Source organism: Aythya ferina (assembly GCF_964211825.1).
Source record: "Aythya ferina genome assembly, chromosome: 1".
Classification (NCBI taxonomy): domain Eukaryota; kingdom Metazoa; phylum Chordata; class Aves; order Anseriformes; family Anatidae; genus Aythya; species Aythya ferina.
In genome coordinates, this window is record NC_140296.1 from 109,820,382 (window position 1) to 109,840,073 (window position 19,692).

At 39.5% G+C, this 19,692-nt stretch overlaps 1 protein-coding gene across 5 annotated transcripts in view; it reads left to right on the top strand.

The window, feature by feature from the left end:
* Positions 1-9,546: 9,546 nt before the first annotated feature.
* HTR1F (5-hydroxytryptamine receptor 1F) overlaps positions 9,547-19,692 on the top strand; it is a 118,197-nt gene continuing 108,051 nt past the window's right edge. For 4 of the 5 annotated variants that reach the window (XR_014697214.1, XM_084533400.1, XM_084533401.1 and 1 more), the window contains exon 1: positions 9,574-9,713. The gene's annotated coding sequence lies outside the window, so the exon portion shown is untranslated. Of the gene's footprint in view, positions 9,714-19,692 lie in introns of all 5 variants that reach the window. The other variant, XM_084533399.1, reaches the window with a different exon arrangement.

The window sequence follows — 19,692 nt, forward strand, 5'->3', positions numbered from 1 at the left end:
TTACAATTCCTACTAAATATTCTAAGACATAATGAGAGTAGAATGCAAGAGACACGCTTAAGGCTATGAAAATAATTTTGAAAGATTGTCTCTACTAAATGTTAAGAGCAAAGGTTTTGTTAGAGGTAGGGTAGTAGAATGGAGACTGAGAAAGTAAAAAGCCCTCACAGCATAGGAATTACAGAGAAGAACGTGCTTTAAAAGGCACCTTTCTCTATGAGGGAGCAGGTGGATGTCTAATGGCTTTGGATGCATGTAGGAGTTTGCAAGTTAGAAAGGTAAAAAAGACAAAAAACTGCAAATGAAAATGGAGAGAAAAAAAATGCAGAAAAGTGGATGTTTCTGGGAAATGCATGGAAGAAAAACATTCAAAGTTCCACAGTGACAGAGGGAGCTCACTACCTATTACAAAAAAAGAAGTCACAAGGGTGAATAAAGCAAGACCAAAAAAAATTAAGAGATGGTTACCTATAGGGAAATGCATGAATGTACAGCAAAAGGTTTTAAGAGTACAAACAGAACTAACTGTAACTTCCCCAATCTAGATGACTTTGGAGAAAGGCAACTGCCACTAGCAGGTTTTCCCCCCTTGTGAATAACTGAAAGTCTGACTGTAGTGAACTACCATGAATTTTACCAGCCGTAGGTCTTGGGGATCTCATGTAAGAGTTGGTTGTTCAACAGATACCTATTTGATTTTTATTTTTTAAGAAAACACACTAACAGTACTTCTGCATTATAAGCAACACTGCTGCTTACAAAGTTATGTTGAAACACCTACTAAAAAAAAAAAAAAAAAAAAAAAAAAAAAAAGACAATCTAGTGATTTACATAGAAAATAACACAAAAGTGCCTTTTCTTATATCCTTTCAGAAGAGCATTTTACAGTCTCCAATTCATCTGAGTTTTGAAAGAGTATGCTCATGCAAGCATAGAGTAAAACATAAAGATAGATTGGTGGTGGTCCTAAAATATGATTTACATTTTTGCAAGTTCGAAAACTGAAGAAACTGGTAATGTTACACATCTCCAGAAATGTGGCTTGGTGACAAAGCTGCTTTTCAGAAAGCAGGGACATTTAAAATCTCAAATATATTCATTCCATAGTCTGTATTCAAAGCAAATCCAAGTTCTTGCACAAAAGGAGGTGAACAATCAGCCAGCTATACACTACTCATTAATGATGCAAGAAGCTATTTCAGCAACTAGGATCTTTAAAAGCAAATGCTGTCATGGAAAGATGCATTTATTTCGAAGTCATTAGAATATTTGTCTCAGGTATTCTTCCATATCCTCACCTGAGCTCACTCTATTTAAGAACAATGCAATCAGTCTAGTTGTTTAATAATGGAATATTTAAAACCTTTGCAATAAATATGTCCCTGGGCTTTTTTTTTTTTTCTTTCCCCCAATGGAGTTTTCTAAATTTGAATCAAAGCAGAAGAAAACAGGAAAAAAGGAAGACTCAGAGAAGTTTGAACAAACCCTGATATATATTTTAACTTAAATTAAATATCATCTGGTGCATTGTATTTATTTTTTAGTCAATCAGAACCACACACAAAGATCTCCCTAAGAGAACTGTGATTTAGTGCCAGGCTGTTTTGGAAATTCATCAGTATCTTTCTGGCCTAAGAGGGATAAGGAAAGGGGATGAAGATTTTTTTGGGATGTCCTGCAGTGTTAGTTGAAGTCGGCACTTGGTGGCACCACAATGGCAAAAACTGATCCATACATGAGCAAGGCATTCTTGGTCTTATTCCACTAAAATCAGAATAAATGTCCAAATGTGTGTAAAAACTGTGTCCCATGGACTTTAGCAGAACGTTTTCAACTGATCTGAATCAGAACAAAATCAGCCTGCTTATTGAGACAACTGCTGTGGGCAAAGATCAAAGTTGTTATCAAAATAATTCTGGTAGCCTATTAGCATGGAATGAAACTGTGGGCTTTTTGGATGAGATTCTGACTGAATAAAATGCTCTTAAGAAATCCAAAGTGAAAGACTGTTGTAGCATCAAAAGGTAATATGGTACATACTTTACCTCTTTCAGTTAATGTTGCTTACATATGCTCCTTCCCAAGGACTTTGAAATGTTTGCATGTGAATTTGATTGAGTAAAGGTAGTATCATAGCTACCTTTCATATCATACCTTTCATACCTATCATAGCTTTATAGCACTGATAATACAGATGTCCTTCCTCATTTTAGGTAGGTGGGAGTTTTCTCTATTATCCACAGCACTTATCCTCATCTGATACAGTACATCATACACTTTTGAACTCTATTATTATGCTTTGAACCTTCCTTTTATAAAAAGTAACCATATTCTTTACATAAATATGAGTGAGCTTCAAGAGGTGAGAAAGGCTAAGAAGTTACCTCATGTTACAGTGTATTTGCTCTCTTTTATCCCACTTTGCTATTTTATCTAATACAATTGGAAGAGATTGTCACCTACCAATAACATCTGTAGTTCTTGCACAATGGACTCTTTGTCTTCAGTTGAGGCTTCCAAGATAAATTTTAATAGAAGTAATTGTGGGGAAAAAAAAATAAATAAATAGGGAAAAATATAGGGAAAAATAAGAAAGAAGGATGCACTAAAAGGACAGAATCAAAGAAATGATACAACATAGCAGGAAATTAAAATACACCTTATAAACAGAAGATGAATAGATTAGAGAAAAGGCAATGTCTGCAGAAAGCACGGTAAAGTGGAACATAGCACTTTATGGACTAGCATAGACTAGTCTATATTCTTTTCTTCAACTAAAATTGCTTCAGATTCTGTTGAAGTAGAATGAAATATATTTTGTCTCAAATGAATGCTGCCTCTTCAGGCCTGAATTCTGTCACTGGCACTGTGGCACATGTTCAAATAGACACTATGCTTTTCTTTTGCCATTTTCAGAAGTTATTACACAGCCACTGTTTGTTTTTGTTTGTTTGTTTTTTAAACATCAATACATCTCTACAAGCACTACCGACATCAATGGTTCCCATGATCAGTATTTGTGCAAGGCATTTCTCTTTGGGGAAAAAGAGATACTCTTCTTTTTTTACTATTACTGCTGAGCTGAGGACTGAAGTTGTTATTTATATTAGTTTCATACCCTACAGCAGACCTTTTAGTTTGAGATATCAGATACATTTTAACGATGTTCTAAGTAATGACATTATTACCTATGTAGCAGTAAGCATAATGTGTAATATTTTGCCCTGCAACTAACATTTTCTCCTTTTTCTTATGAATTGCATAGGTTTCCAGTTGCATACTGCTCAGATACAAGTGTGTATGCATGTGCAAGCATGATCACAGCAGCTCACAGAACAGCAGTACCCAGCCAAGCAGAAAATACAACTTCCGGGAGATAAAAACATGCGTTTCTAGAGACAACAATCTGCCCAAAGAAGTAGTCTGATAAATGTAGTTACCTAGTAAATTAGCAGTGAAAATGATCAAGATTTCTCTAGTGGCTCTCATCTAAAGGGTTCCTCAGACCCTTATGTTTTTTGTTTCAATAAACAATAGATTTGGTATTTACGAAAGACTGACTTATCTGCCTAAACTCCTAGGCTGCTATCATTTTAGATAAAGAATTGTATTGCACAGTTTCTTTAGAAAAGAAACTTTAGAGAAGAGACTTTAGAAAAAAAAAAAAAAAAAAAGTGAAATGTGGAGGACATCCTCACTTTTGGAAGAAGGAGGAAAGCTGTCTTTTTTGCTGGCTTCTCTTTCTCTGTACACGAATATCCACACTGATATATGTTGGCTTGAAGAAATCCTCTAAAAACCCAGTGGACAACTGGAATGGAAGTTACTAAATCTAAGAAAGAAAGATTGAACTTCTCCCTGACATAATCTAGTTGTAAATCTGGGTATCAGCATCCAGAGAGCCTTGTCCTCCCTTTCATCAGTGTGTCATATTGAGTTTTCACACTCAGGAAACTCTGTAATGAACTTTTCTGTTAACAGTACATTTTATGTATTCTTTCTGCGTGACTTGCCATTTCATTCCTCTTTTCGTGTACCTCATGAGATAACAAACATGTTTTTTCAAGTCCCAGTCCCTTTCCTATTCCTCAGTTACACACTACTATATATCTTCTTTTTCCCTCTCTTTTCAAGGAAGTTGCAGAATCTCCCTTTTCCAAGATGAAGTCTTGGCCTCTCTGTTTTTCCCTGGATATCAGTAACCCACCAAGACTTGTCCTATATACCATGCTAAATTTGCTGTGGGGCATGCTTGAGCTTTATCCAATGGCTTCTATGATGAGAGCAGGTTTGAATACATTGATTGTAAGTATTATTTATAGAGGGTAAACATTTTCCCCTGTCTAGATACACAACAATGAGATACATGCATTTCATTAAGCAAAAATAATCAGCTGTTTTCCTAAGTAGCAATCTTCATTCTCACTTAATAGTCAGACTTTACGGGAGCTGAGCATGTTTTAATTAAAGGATGCAAACAAATGGCCTGATTTTGAGAGATGCTGAGCACCTGGTATTGCATACCACAGATGGTCTGTCAATGCCTGCGCTGACCTGCTCTACTGACCCTCATTAAGGGCACACCAAAGCACAGCACAGTGATGGCTATGCAAGACAGAGTCAACGAGGCTAAATTCCTTGCTCTTTAAACGTGGTGATATAAATACTAACATCATAACCCCTGTCATTTAACTGAAGTTATTCAGGCATCCTCATGTCATATTTTATCCCAAACAAAATACCCAAAGGTATTTACAGCAAAGCAGAAAAGGCAAGGACTGTGAGGCATCGGTCCTGTGGTCATCCTGGGACTCAGCAACAGCTCCCAAAGATGACAGATGCCAAGCACTGGCAGCCGTACTGCAGGTTCATCAAGCAACTTCTCACCTCTCCTGTCCACCAAGCCAGTCATGGAGCCCCTGCAGACTGCTCTGAGGGGTTTTGTCCTCGAGCTGAGCCTGCTCTGCATCTCACTGTCACACTGACTCAAGTGTGACATACCATGTAAGATAGTTAGGATATGCACAACAGTTAGATATGCTGAGAAAGGGCAGAAAAAGATGGCAGGGATTTTTAAAGAGATAAGATAGTCAACTAGAACTCTCAAATGCCTGTGATGCTGGGCTGCTGCCCTGATAAATCCCTACCACAGAAGACTTTCCAAGGCAGTGTGGTCTTACATCCTGAGCATCAACCTTTCATAAGCTCTGTAAAAAGCTCACTAGCGCTCTTCTGTATTACCCTGGCTTAATACTGACAGGCCGTAGTGGGATGGCACAGCAGAGGTAAGGTAACAAGGAGGTACCAGGAGAAGCAGAAAATACCCAGTTATAGCACATAGCAGCTTGTTATGACAGACAGACAGTTTCCATAGTGGAGTTTGGCCTGGGATCTCCTCTGAACTCGTCTGACTGCTAGTTAGCACAGGCTGCCATCACACCCATGAGCATGATAAAACTTAAACTACAATGGTAATTTCATCTCCATGCTCAGGTCTTGCTTTGATTATTGGAAAAACAGCCCTGTAAATTTATACAGGCATACCCTGAACTGAGGGGGGAAAAGGGAGTACTAGCCATCCATTAACTTCCTAATCCATCTGCAGCACCAAACTGAGAGCTTTTCCAGCACGCTACATGCTCTTCCAGAGCAAAAGTCTGGTATTGCCTTTCTTTTTTCAAACCCATGCCTGGCAAGAAGGGTGTGTGAGGAAAAAAAAAAAAAATATGCCCACAGCATCTCTATATCATTAATCTCCAGGCCTGTGGATACAATCCAGGAAGAGAGAAAGGAAGGCAGGCAGCAAATCCCAGCCACCCGTTTGACACTAGTGAGTGAGAAACAATGAAACAGCAAGGAACAACTAAGGCAAGCAGCAAGGAGCAGCTGATGTCCCTAAGAAATAAACATCTCAGAAAAAAACTGATTTATTGCACAAGGGTGATTTATACATGATGAAAAAGTCCCAGACTTTCAGATTTACCAAGTCTCTTGCTTTAAGAGGTAGGAGAGCTTACATAGGATGGTAGCTAACAACCTACCTTCAAACCCCCCCTTTTTTTTTTCCCCCCTCCATATTGATGTGGGACACTGTTTACAGAGATAGAAAGAGAAAAACAACCTGGACTTCACGGCTGGGTACTGGAACTTCAAACACTGGGATAAATGGGGATTCCCTGTCCCAACCTCTCCAACACCAGATTCACAGTCCAGCTCATCACCCACCACATTGGTCCTGGGGAAGCAGAGCTCAGGTGCAGAAAAGTAGCTGGCATGCACAGGAAATAAGTAATTCCATAACTCACATCTCTTCCCCAGGCTCTGTATGAACTCAGGTGAGAAAGATGCAAGAGGGGAGAAAGGCTGTCTTCTGAAGTGGCAAGCAACCCTCACTCATGCCAATCTTCCACAGCCTTACTATGTCTTTAGACCCATAATTTCCAATTTAATGTAGTCTGTGGACAGAATGGACAGAAATCCCCCTTGGACCATAGACACACTTGGAGAATTGTCTCAGAACAAGTTTCTGAGATGCTGGTGACTAACCCTGACTGTTCAAAGAAGAAGTTGGGACTTCCATCTTATTGCTGCAGATGAACACTCTTTGGAAACAAAACAGGGTACAATTTTGAATTTGAGGAATCTATTTTTTATATTATTTTTCATCTAATAAAGATGTTTTACTGCATAAAGTTGCCTAGAAAGGGACTGATATGCATGCAGTTACGTTACAAAACTCATCAGTGTTCTGCATTCACAGCCCAGCCACCATGCCAATGTTTTAATTGCTTATTACTAATCATTCAAACAATCCATTATTATGATTATCTGTGCTGTCACAGTGTATTGCAGCCCAAGCCCACGATCAAGAGTTTAATGAGACAGGCACTATGGAAATTCAGAACAAAAAGACTGGCTCAAAAAAACTGAGATCTAAGTATATAAGCGTGGGCCTTCTTCCCCTAGGAAATGCAAGGGCCCTATATGCAGTCATTACCAGTTCATTGGCCTACAATTATTTATTTATTTATTTTCAGATGGGATTAAATAGCTTTATCTAATCTAATGAAAATATCACTTAAACTAAGTAAAAAAAAAAAAATTCCATGGCTGTTTGTCTTTGTGTGACACTCAGGAACAGAAACAAACAAACAAACAAACAAAAAAAAAAAAAAAAAAAAGCACATAATTTTAAAACAAACAAGAAGGGATTTTTTTTTTTTTTTTTTTTATAAGTCCAGTAGCTAGATCTGCTGTGGTACAGCTTGCTGGAAGGACAATGTGGATACCAAAAGTATAAATGTGTTCAAAAAATGGCTAGTGTATAAGCTTCAGCAAGATGAGAGGGTGTACCAGGACAAGGCATTCTGTGTTTGCCCCAGTCTTATGCCCTTTCCCTGCATACTGACTGCCAGCTCTCCTCAGAGAGGAGATAATGGACTTTGAAGGACTTTGTGCCTGACCCAGTGTGACTTCTCCTATGTAAAAGAACACAACAAGAAATATACTCTCAAAAATAAGCTTTAGAATGCTACCTATTATAATCAAAACAGAACAGCCCCTTCTTGTTACCATCAAAGCTATTGCCTTGAGACACACAAGCTGGTCAAGGTGCTGCTGCACTGGATAGGGAGCATCTTTGCTCAAATGTGCAATCTCAGGCTGGGCCATGTTTTGAAGTCAAAAGAACACACAAAGCACAAAGGAGCAATGAGCAATTCCCACCTGTGTCACAAGCATCATACCAAAGGAAGCAAGAGGTCCTAAGGAGGTATTTGAAGGAGGAACCGGAGACATTACTTGCTCACACTGTGACAACCAGTGCCCTTGCACGCTGTTTTGAGAATCACTACAGAATTTCTGCCACCGTCAATGTCACTTGAGCAGTTTTCCCTAGAAGAAAATCTTTGCAAAAGGTTTATAGGTGCTGCAGTAAATTATATACTAAATTGTTGGTTCTAGAGAGGCACTTTCACATCCCCCACCAGACTGACTGTAATGGCATTGATCTGAGGCCAGAAGCAGACGATAGTGTGAACACAGGCTAATCATACACAGTCAGCTCTTACTCATCAGCAGCAATGGACAAAGGACCATTTTGCTTAACCTCTGCTATTTCTAGGTCACTTGTGGTATGATTAAAACTTTATTCATTAAATCAAACAACAGCAGGAGATACACTCAACTGGTAGCTGGGGGAGCAGAAGACTTTATTCAGTAGTGTCATAATCTGCAAAAGAAAAGAAGGTGTTCAGTTCATATAAAACTGTAACTTTAAAAGCCTACAGAATACCAGCCCTAAGCAGCCTCCTCAGATCCTAGCAGACATCAAACGATCCAGGGAGACCACTTCTAAAGAGACCAATGGAGCTATGATATGGCTGTGTGATGCAGGTAGGTGTTAGAGCTGCTATCTACTTCGGTTTTCTTTTGCCTCTTTGAATAGCTAAAGGCATAAAAGAACCTCTAGCACTTTCACCTTTTTACAGTAATTGTTGGATCAAAATTTGCAATGGTACGTAGGGGCTGGTTTACCGAAACACATTTCTGGTTTCCTTCCAAAACAAAGACTTGTATAAACAGAGGTCCAAGCAAACAACAAACCCTGTGAGATGAAAAAGGGGGCATATATGGTTTACTAACTAGAACATAGGATCACTCAGTACCAAGGTAAATATCCATGAGGAAAGAAAATTGCACACAGCATTTGAAAAAGAAGCAGAAAGCACTGCTTGCAATTAGGTCATCCGTGACCTCTCAGCTTTTTGGGATGATGGACTAGAAGCATCCACAGGGACGTGTCAAGCTGGGAGACCCAGTGCTGCATGCCAAGGAGAGAGAGCAAAGGCACGGAATAGGTGTGCAGCTGACAGCAGGTCGATTACGTCTCAAGCACATCTGAGCAGCAGCAAGGTGCTCACTTCAAAAATCTCCCCGTCCAGACACGCTGCTCTGACAGATGGTCTTTTGCCTTTGCAGAAGCGCTGAGCACATCCTTGTCCACCCCTGTGCCACATCACGCGCAGCCTGGCAACTCTTCCTCGCAGCCTGGCCATAACATTTCGGAGGAGGAGAACAGCCTCACCCAAGAGCGTGCACTTCGGAGGAACCCAAATCCCACGAAAGATGGGCGGCTGATGCAGACCTTTCCCTCCCACCTCCCTCCCCGGCACAAGGCGCAGACCGAGAAGACGGCGACCCCGCAGCAGCCCGTCCATCCCACCTCGGACATCCGGGGGCCCACAGGGGCTGCCCGGCGGGTGCGGGAAGCCCAGGATCCGCGGGTGGAGCCGCGCCGAAGCCCACAGCCCACAGCCCGTTGCCCTCCCCTGGAGGTGGCGCCGGCTCCGCTCGGCTCCGCTCGGCTCCGCTCCTCCCCGCGGCTCTCCGCGGAGCCGCCTCCCGCAGCGCTCTGGGGCCGGGCAGCGGGAGAGGAGCTGTCGGGGCGGCGCCCAAGCACAGCCGGTAGAGTTTGCCCGACCGCCGGCTGCCTCCTCCCCTCCCCTCCCCTCCCATCTTCGTGGTTTAGAATTTATTTATTTTTTTTTTTTTTCTTCGCCTTTTTGGCGAGGGGGGAACTGACGCTGCTGCTTCGCGCTCCGCGGCGCCGGAGTGGATGCGCATGGACCGGTCCTCTGGAAACGGCTCCCAGCGTTTCCCTCCCCAGAAAAAACCCCAGCCACACCAACCCACCCAGTTGGATGTTTGAAACGGTAAATCTGGCTAACTTTTCATTATCTCGCTTGCTGTGTTCTTATACCTGTAGATATTTATGGCTTATCTGGCTTCTTTTTGTTGTCCTTTGGTTTTCAGTAATTAGCTTCTCTTGTACTGTTGGAGAACTTGAAACGTTGGGGTTTCTAACAGAGCAGGACTCAGTTTCTGCTTTATCATAAAGTTGGACTGAGGATGGAAACCTTCCCAGTTCATACCAGCCTTGCACATACATTTACTTGTTTTATTAACCTGAACGTAGATGAGATTTCATGTGACAGCATTCTTTTGACTTTGCTTTTCCTTAGCTTAATTTTTACTGATGCTAAGACAATATAGATATGTGTATGCTATACACATGCAGTCCTGTATGCAGATTGATTTTGTTTGCTGGCATTCACGTCCAAGTAGGCTATGAATCTTTTTAGTTTATAATGTCAACATGTGAACTCTCATCTGTTTTCATCTTAATTTAACTTGTAGATCCTGCCAAGACAAGGTCACCCAAAGCAAATCAAGTGGTACTTCTCCCTATAATTATTTAAGTGATCAAAACATGCTATGAGTTGTACAGTTAGTGTGATTTGTATAGCTTCTTAATCCAGTAGGCTTTTGTTTGAGAGAGAATTAATTTTATATATGTTAATTACATACATTAATAAAGTTGGATGCTTTATGACACCGGGCAACCCCAGGTTTTCTGCACATTATAAAATACAACTTTCGGAGATTATATGTCTTTGCTTTGTGAGATATAATAATTTCATGTATATTTATGCTTTCTACTATTAGATATTCTTGTTCTTGGAGCAGTAACCCAGCAGACGTTTACATGAGGAAAATAGAAATGAGAGGTTATTAAAAAAAAATGTTACTATATACATGGAAAAGAGACTCTCTTATTCTCATAAAATAGGGAAAAATAAGAGTAACAGTTTCATAGCTGATAAATATGACTGACCTGAACTTATCTCTACAATATGAGCTAAACTTCCATGTTTAAACTCAGAAAAAAAGCTCAGTTTAGCATAGACTCTGTAGCTCTTCATCGATCTTGTTTCTTTGCTTCCTGAGAAGTCATTTATGTATTGATCTACGTACCTGTGTATACAGGTACATACGCTACTGTACAAGCACGTGTACCAATCTGATAGCAGTCAAGCACAAGATTTTGTTATTCCAGTTTTTTGAGCCACAGAAGTCTACAACCAATGGTAAGGAAAGGCAGAAGGAGAGATTTACAACACTTAATCTTGGGCACTTATTTTAGGGACCTTAGCTTGAGGACAAGTCTCAGTAGTCAAAGAAGAGAAAGAGGATCCCACGCACCCTTCAACATGCATAGCATTTGTTTCTGCTCTAAACCGTTGCTTGCTGTCATTACAATTATATTTGAATTAATCTTCCAAAAACTTATGTCCATCTATCATTTATCTTGTTATTGCTGAAAACAGGATAGAATGTAAGTTAGTTGTTTATCTCCAGATTGCTAAATATTAAGAGCTGTTGACCCAAGAAACAAATCTTCTGCAAAGTTTGTATTTTTTCCCAAACCTGTGTGCTGCTATGTGCTGACACCAGACACTAACTTCCTGCCGTGTTGCATTAAGGAGGAATTGGAAAGCAGGGAACACAGTTTCTTATGCACATAGGAGATGAATGTTTAAGTGACTGGCCAACAATGCTGTTCAGAGCATTAGTAACTCCAGAGAATGTTACTGTCTGAATACTGCAAAGAGTACAGCATTGACCTTTACATCAGGTTGCTTTAAGGTACTGTAAGCACACTGTTCTTCGTACCCCAGCCTATGCCTCTTCATAATTATCAACCACTCATGGGCAAGACAGCACCTTCTATCTTTGGCATGTCATAAATATCTGAAAGTTTCCTCATTTTCATCATGGAGAGTGAAGCATTTGTAGAGTCAACGAAGGGAAAAAAAGTAATGAACCACAAACCATTGTGAAATTTTAATACAACAAAAATAGATTCTTAGGTAAGTCTGAAGTTCTGCTTTCTTGAGGAAAAAATATTTAAGTTTCTGTTGCTTTAATTTTTCCACACAGGTTTTTGCTTCTGTCTCTCACTGGCTTCAGTGAAACCTGCAAATATTCAAGTCCAGGCTTCCTCCTCCTTCCTTCCTTCCCTTCTGCAAGCTCCAAATTACCTGTGTTGTGTTGCACTTTTTTTCATCCAGACAGCAAATGAAAGGGCTAACCAAACACACACGGGCAGGAGGCACTCATTGCTTGCAGTTTGACTTCCCAATACTGAGATTCCTCTTGAGCTGGGGTTACAGACACACACAAGAAGGCTCATACTGCACATGACATCTCTCAGATGCTAAGTGCTTTTTGTGCCAGTTCCATATCTGAGAATGACATACCACTATTTTAGTGTTTAAGAAATAAGTCATTAAAATTTAGATCCCTTTTGTAACCTACTGTCGTGGTTTAACCCGACCGGCAGCTAAACACCACGCAGCCGTTCGCTCCCCCTCCCCCCTCCCTCTCTGGGTCGGGGGAGAGAAATGGAAAGTGAAGCCCGTGAGTTGAGATAAAGACAGTTTAATAAGACAGGAAAAAAAAATAACAAAATAATAATAACAATAATAATAATGATGATACAATGGTGATAATACGAAAGTAATAATAGTATGTACAAACAAGTGATGCACAATGCAATTGCTCACCACCCGCTGACCGATGCCCAGCCTAACCCCGAGCAGTCCGGCCCCCTCCCTCCGGCTAGCCACCCCTATATATTGTTTAGCATGACGTCAGATGGTATGGAATACCCCTTTGGCTAGTTTGGGTCACCTGTCCTGGGTCTGTCCCCTCCCAGCTCTTACTGCACCCCCCAGCCTGCCCGTTGGCAGGACAGAGCAAAGGCTGAGATGTCCTTGGCTTAGTATAAGCACTGCTCTGCAACAATTAAAGCATCGGGGTGTTATCAGCACTCTTCTCATTCTAAGCCAAAACACAGCATTCCACCAGCTACTAGGAAGAAAATTAATTCTGTGCTAACTGAAACCAGGACACCTACTGTGCTAGGTGCACAGCTGCTAGAAGTATAACTGAGGGTATTGGATCTGGAAGAGTAGATTTTTTTTTGCCCCAAGTTATTCATTGGAAAAACGGGTATGACCTGCCAGATTCAGTGGCTTGCCCCTATTACTAGCCCTTCTCACAGAAACAGTGGAAAAAAATTTTGTAGCTTCAGAATGAAAGAAACACTGACTTTAGTCAGCTTTAGTATTTTAAACAATTTTTTATGCCTTTGTATTTTATATGACCAAACTCTATGTGTGAGTGTCCATTTAACCTGTGAGATAACTACAGAAATTGTTGGAGACAACTTGTACTATAGCATCCTAAGTGATTAATGTTAGGTACACAATATAATATTTTCACTATTTGATGGGTTGTATCTGTCGGCTTTTAATGTTGGTGGTTTTGTGGTTTTATTTTTTTTTTTTGTTTTGTTTTAATTAGTGTTGCATTTATTTTGCCTGCAGGATTTCTCTGTAGTTTCTGATCACAAACAAAGGTTACAGACTCTCTAATTCAAGCTTGAACTATTATAGCGTTTTTATACGAATGTTCATTTACTTTGTCATGGCGTTTAGCAAGAAGGATCTATCAATGTGATTCATTATTCTGCATCTATTGTGTGAAGTTATTCTATCAAAAACTTGTCCCTTGGTTATATTTTTTTTGCAAACTAATTATACGTTAAACATAATATTGCCCTCTACTTCTACATTATGTTTCTGATTGCAATAAAGTTTCCAACTGTATGAGTTTCAATACAAGAACAAAACATTTTTTTCAGTTGACATTTGATGTCCACGGTGGGAAAGGTTGTACAAGGCAGCTGCTCCTGGCAGAAAAGCAAGTTCTTCAGTATGTATACTTTACATTTTAATTAAAACCAGGACATACTTCAGAAAATATTGGGAATGTGTCTCATACGTCTTTAATTTCAAGCATTACTTTCATGATGGTCCTTCTTACAAATTAGTGATGGAGTACAAGAATAGAATTGTTTGTCATTTCCTTCACACTTTCTTCATGTCATCAGTTTTCCTTCAGTTCATGGAGGAAGAAAATACAAAAGAGTACAGAAAACTACACAGACCAAGATGCTCTAAGAACTAATTACTTTTGAGTTCCCCTTGCCTATAGAAGAAGGGTATGATATCATAATCTGGAAGGCTTACCCAGAAGTGGAAGAGATATAAACCTAGGTTTGACTCTTACAGATGTGCATCTCTGTGTGCATTTGCAGTTTCTCTGCCAGGGAAGAGGCAGGGAGCCTGAGACTGGGTAGTTAGCTTTATATATCAAATATGGCTTGTTCACATGTACTGGCTTCATCAACAAATGAGAGGATTTCTATAAAGCACGAGCTGTGATTTTGTCTATTAGAAGAAAAAAAAATATCTACATCAGCATTCAAACAAGTAGCCTTCTTGAATATATTCTTGAATACATAAGTAGTGCTTTTTAATGACAAAATGCAAGCTGGACTTTGAAAGTTTGTTGTTGTTGTTGTTGCCTTGTGTTTGTTTTTGTTGTTGTTGTTGTTTTAGTTGTTTGTTTTGTTGTTTGTTTGTTTGTTTTTTGAGGGTTCATCACAACAAAGAAGCAGCCATCCCAATTAAAGTTTTGGATTATCACTCCCTAGAAACAGTCTGCTGAGAGTAATTCACTGCATTTTGGTAAAACCATAACTTCATTATGTTTAGTAAGTGTGCAAGTGTTTCAGGCTTTGACTGAACTGGTTTTTAGTTGGTAATGGAAAATACAAAGGTTTGTTGACAAAACATACAAGCATGAATTAGCAAGTCAGCTGGCCCACTAGCAAACACAGCCATTATGCCTTTGGAGCTAAACAAGTGAAAAATCAGTCTCCACCACAAGGAATATTTCATTGCACACAGAGCTTAATCTCTCAGGACTGTTGCTATGAGGTACGAAGGTGATCCAGCTACCTGCTTGTGTATATGTATGTTATATATATGCATACTGATACAAACACACACACCAACTTCATAGAGGCCAAGTACAAAACCCATAAAAATGAGTAACATTTGTGATGAATTATGAAGGAACATTAGGAGCATGATCAGTTGGAAAGAGAGGAGAACAGAAAGGAGAACTAAGAGAACCACAGAAAGGTCAGTCGCATTATGTAAATTTTAGACAGATTAGGTGAGAAGGACTGAACTGGCTTACTTAACCTAGAAAAGTTATTTATTGTGCAACAATGAAGTGATTACAATTTGATGGATGTTTTATGATAAAGCAAAACCAGGAATTCCTCCAAAGGATACTTTGTGCCTATCGAAGTGTGGCTGCATTGCATTTGGCAGCTTCCCTTGGCTTGAGTAGAACATCCTACCTCTGCAGCTATAAATCACAATCAAAACTATAATAAATTTTAGAGACTTTTGACCTTCAAAATAGAATTTATGAGTCTTTAACTACTGTACGTGTAACTACATAGTCACATCTGCAATAACAATTCTGGACAAATAGACAACAGTCAAATACCCTTTCTCTCTGTTTTTTTTTTCCCCTCACAGTAATGGAATCAAAAGTTAATTTTAACCAGATTTCATTCCTTTTGCCCACAGTAACACTTGCTTCCTAGAGCTGTCTGTAGTTAGCTCCTATAGCAGCATAATGATGAGAGCAGAATGGTTGGCTTGGGCCTTTTCATGGACAGAAATTCTGAATGTTCTCTGATTATTACTTCCTTTCTCTGATGGAGAACAGAGGAGCTCAGTGAATCACTCTTAGGGTCAGCACAATAGTGTGATTTCAGCATCACATTGCATTTTCTCTCTTCCCTCCTCCTCCCAGCCTCACCATCTTTCTTACCTGACAGCAGCTAGATTTCAGGCAGACCATACTCTCCTTGTCCTCAGCTATCTGTTTCCTGGTCTTTTGAATTCCTGGACTGCTTCTGATTGCACTTGCATGAAATGCTCTGACACTGCCCTGACTGAAAAACGTTCACTGTGGGCAGCAGTAGTTATTGTGGCTGTTGTTTTTCCCCTAGTTGGGAAATCAGTGTGCATAATACTTGTAGTAGTATATGTAGTATACTGTAATATATGAGAAACAAACATTTTCCAGATGAATAGAAGGTGCAGATGATTTCTTTATATCATAACCACATTCATTAGTCTCTAGATACAGAGTTGGGCCATAATTTGGTCTTTTGCTGAAGAATAGTTGATCTTTCATATGGAAGAAAAGGAAAGCATTACCTTTTTTTTTTTTTACCTGGCATAAACCCTCTTGATTAGGTAGTATTAAATCTATTCAGCTCATTCATACTAAGAATAACACTATCTATTAAGTTTAATGTGGGAAAAAAAGAAAAAAAAAAAAAAAACAAAGTAACTACCAGTATTCAGCCTCTTATCCTTAGTGTTGTGCTAGATTATAAAAGATCAGCATGGCTTGGCCAAGCCAGTCTATTAGTGATGGAGCCCACAGAATTTCCTAGCTCACTACTGGTCACTGAGCAAGAAGAGAAGGGAGAGCTCTGAAACCAAAACAGAGAACTCAAATGGAGACATCTATTATTAACACATGATGTTTGGAAGATATTTCAGGCTGTGGTTTGTTGGCCTCTCAACAACCACCAGAGAACCTAGGCAAATTTGGACCACATCCAGTATTGTTTAGAGACACAGCCCAGCCAGTTATCATAATATATGCCTCCAGCTGTTGTTATATTAAATCCTAGTAATTATGGAACAAACTTCTAACTTGCCACAGACACAAAGCAATACATATGGCTTGGGTGAAAATATTAGAAGGGGTGTGTACCACTGGCTGGAAAACTTTACTTAGAAAATAGGTCTTAATAATTCATTATTACAACTACTGTCAAATTGCAAGGCATGTACCACTTGTGGTTGACCAGAAGACTCTCCTGGGTGCCATGTAATGTTTTAATTAAAAATTTAATAATACTTAGCATTTAATTATTCATTAACATTTTAGCAGAGGGAATAACTTGTACACTTGGTAAGTGTGCAGGTGATATCAGGTTGAGGAGGAATGCAAATAAGTTGAACAATGGAATTGGAATTTAAAGTTTTTATAAGAAATGTAGCTCAAAAGAATGCATATCAAAGATGTTCTTGGACATGAACAACCAAGAGGGTGAACGGAAGATCAGAAATGACTGACCAGTCAGAGACATTCGTGCCAACATACATCAACAACATCACAGGGCTGACTTATGTCCAGATGATATAATCAGCAGATAGTTTTTGAAAAATTGCTACACGGCCATCCACATCCAGAATTTAGGCATGTGAGGAACAGTGAGAGGAGGGCTTATCTGCAATGGGAGTGTGCAGGGAGCCAAGGTGACCCCTGCACAGGTGCTGCCTCAACCAAGGAGACGCAGGCCCATGGGGTCTAGGCAGAGAGAACCAGGGAATGATAACAGGGTCCAGTGACAGTCCAGATGTCGTGAGGGGATGAACCAAGGCCAGGGACCATGCACCCAGGGAGGACAGCCAGGAGCAGACAATGATACTGACATTTTTCAGTGACATTGAAAAAATCCAAACACACCAGATAAAACATACAAATAATACAATTATCTGCTCAAGAAAATAGCGAAGTCAAACTTTAGGAGTCTAATATCATTTAGGTCTCTGTAAAAGCTGCATTTAAGGCAGCTGATATCTTTCTTAGGGAAATGACTTACATTCTGTCCTCTCTAACACTTGTATCTACATAAACAATCTTCTATATTGGGCTTGCCCAACATAATGGCATCATTACCATCTCCTCTGTACAAAGAATTTTTACATTAGGGTTATAAAATAAACTCATTCTCACTCTGCCTTTCACTGAAGGCTTTTGATTTTTTTTTTTTCTTCCAGCTAACCCTCACTCTTCTCAAGGACTGTACTGCAGGACTTATTATGAAATTACCTGAAGACTGACAGTTGCCAGTGGCAAAAAAGGCCCCTGCTGTTTTGGGAAAGATGAAATGTATGCTTCCTTTCATCTAGACTAAAAGCCTAGGGTGGCTGTTTTTTGCTGGTTTTGTTTCTGTTGTTGCTGTTGCTGTGTGTTTTTTTATTTTTATTTTTTAGTTAATATTTTAGGATGCTTATGTTTAGAATAAAGAACTTTCTATTACTAATGAGGACCTGTGGGTATGTCTACACTGTCACTTCGCTGATTTGTTCTTAAGTCCCTATTTTCTAATCATCCAAACTGCATCAATGTTAATTTCTTCCTGAAATGTTTTGGAGCAAACCACCAGTTCCATCTAAGACAAAAGGCAGGTAGGAATCTGGAACTTACTTGCTGAGGAGACCATTTCAAATAAGCACAACAGCTGAGACCATACCAGATTTGGATCTTTCTGTCCCACATAATTTTCTCCAGTGCATTTCCAGCAGACCTACCCTCAATGGCTCACAAACCCTGTTGCTGTATCTACAAACATGCAAACTATCTCCCCCTTAGTATTATGCTATTATTTAATCTCATTGAGTCACAGAGACCTTTGTTAGGTGCCTTGAAGTGTGAGCACAGCTGCTCCCACTGCACTAAATGGGGATTAACATGTATTGTGGGCACAAGGTACACTGTGACTCTTGGGCTAGGGAGCAGGGAACTCCCAGCAGTACAGACATTTGTTTCTGGTTTAGATATTCTTGGTAGAGGCTTTTTTTTTTTTTTTTTTTGCATTTCAATTTTCTACAATGGCCTAGTGACACCAAGTTTTCTCCTGGGGGAAAGTAGACAAAGCTCTCTTCACTAGGGCCAGCCAGTTACTGAGAGACTGATGACAAAATGAAGAAGTAAGATGAGCAGTCTAAGATGCCTCCATTAGATTTTGGCATAAAAGTCAATGGCAATTTGAACCATCTGTAAAGGTAGATTTGAACTAGAAAATAGACCTATTTTTGTATGTAGCTACTAAGGAAAGACAAGGAAAGAGAGACGGAGCACAGAATCTGCTACTGGCAGCAGGTATCATTATGTGGTAGACTTTCCAAATCCCATAGTAAGAGCAAAGAATGGGAGCTTTACGAAAGCTGACACTTTTCTAGAAAATGAGTTGCACTCTGGTGAAGCAATTGCACTGTCCCTAGTGAACAAGTCTGAGCTCTGTGTACATGATACTGTGACAGGAATTTATATATTTGTTGTTAAATTCTTAATCCACTGTAACCATCTAAAAAAAAAAAAAAGGGTCATCTACTTATTTATGTGATATTTCATCAGTGGCTCTGTGTGTATATCTTGTTTAAGATGACCCGTTAAGCTGTCATCCATAGCTGTTGGATATGTAATAGATAACACCATCAGGAAAAGCAAGTGTTAAAATGGAAACTAGCTTTACTTGCTTTCATAAATATTTGTCTGCCTTTCCGGTACCTTGCAGGTTGGCCAACACAAACTCGCATAGAGTGAAGGTTTACCTTGATGGCATTCCTTAATTATCTCTCTTTAGTGCACTTGTGTGTCATTTTCCTACTCTCAGGTAACAAGTAAAGTTTGCTGTTCATTAGCCTCATCCTTGATCTTGCAGTGAAACCATTTACTGGCTCTCCTGGCAGTTTTTTAGGCTAGTGACACACATCTTTTGTTATATGTAGCTTCATCTAAGAAATAAGCAGACCACATTTAATCATTTTAGTCACTTCAAACTACTAAATCTCTCTAATAAAGGGGGGGGGGAAGGAAGGAAGGATGCATAATAGCTGGACTGAATCTTCACCTGCTTTTAATATAAAAGTACCAGAAAAGTGTGTAAAATATGAATGAAGAAAACCAGATGTTAAACATAGTAAGATTTGCTGTGTATTTTATTATTTTTTTTTTTAAGATATCATCCTTCATAATCAGCTACTGTCTCAATGGTGCACATCACTGGTTACATTAAAGATTTCTGTCTAAAGCACGATGTTTAATCTCAGA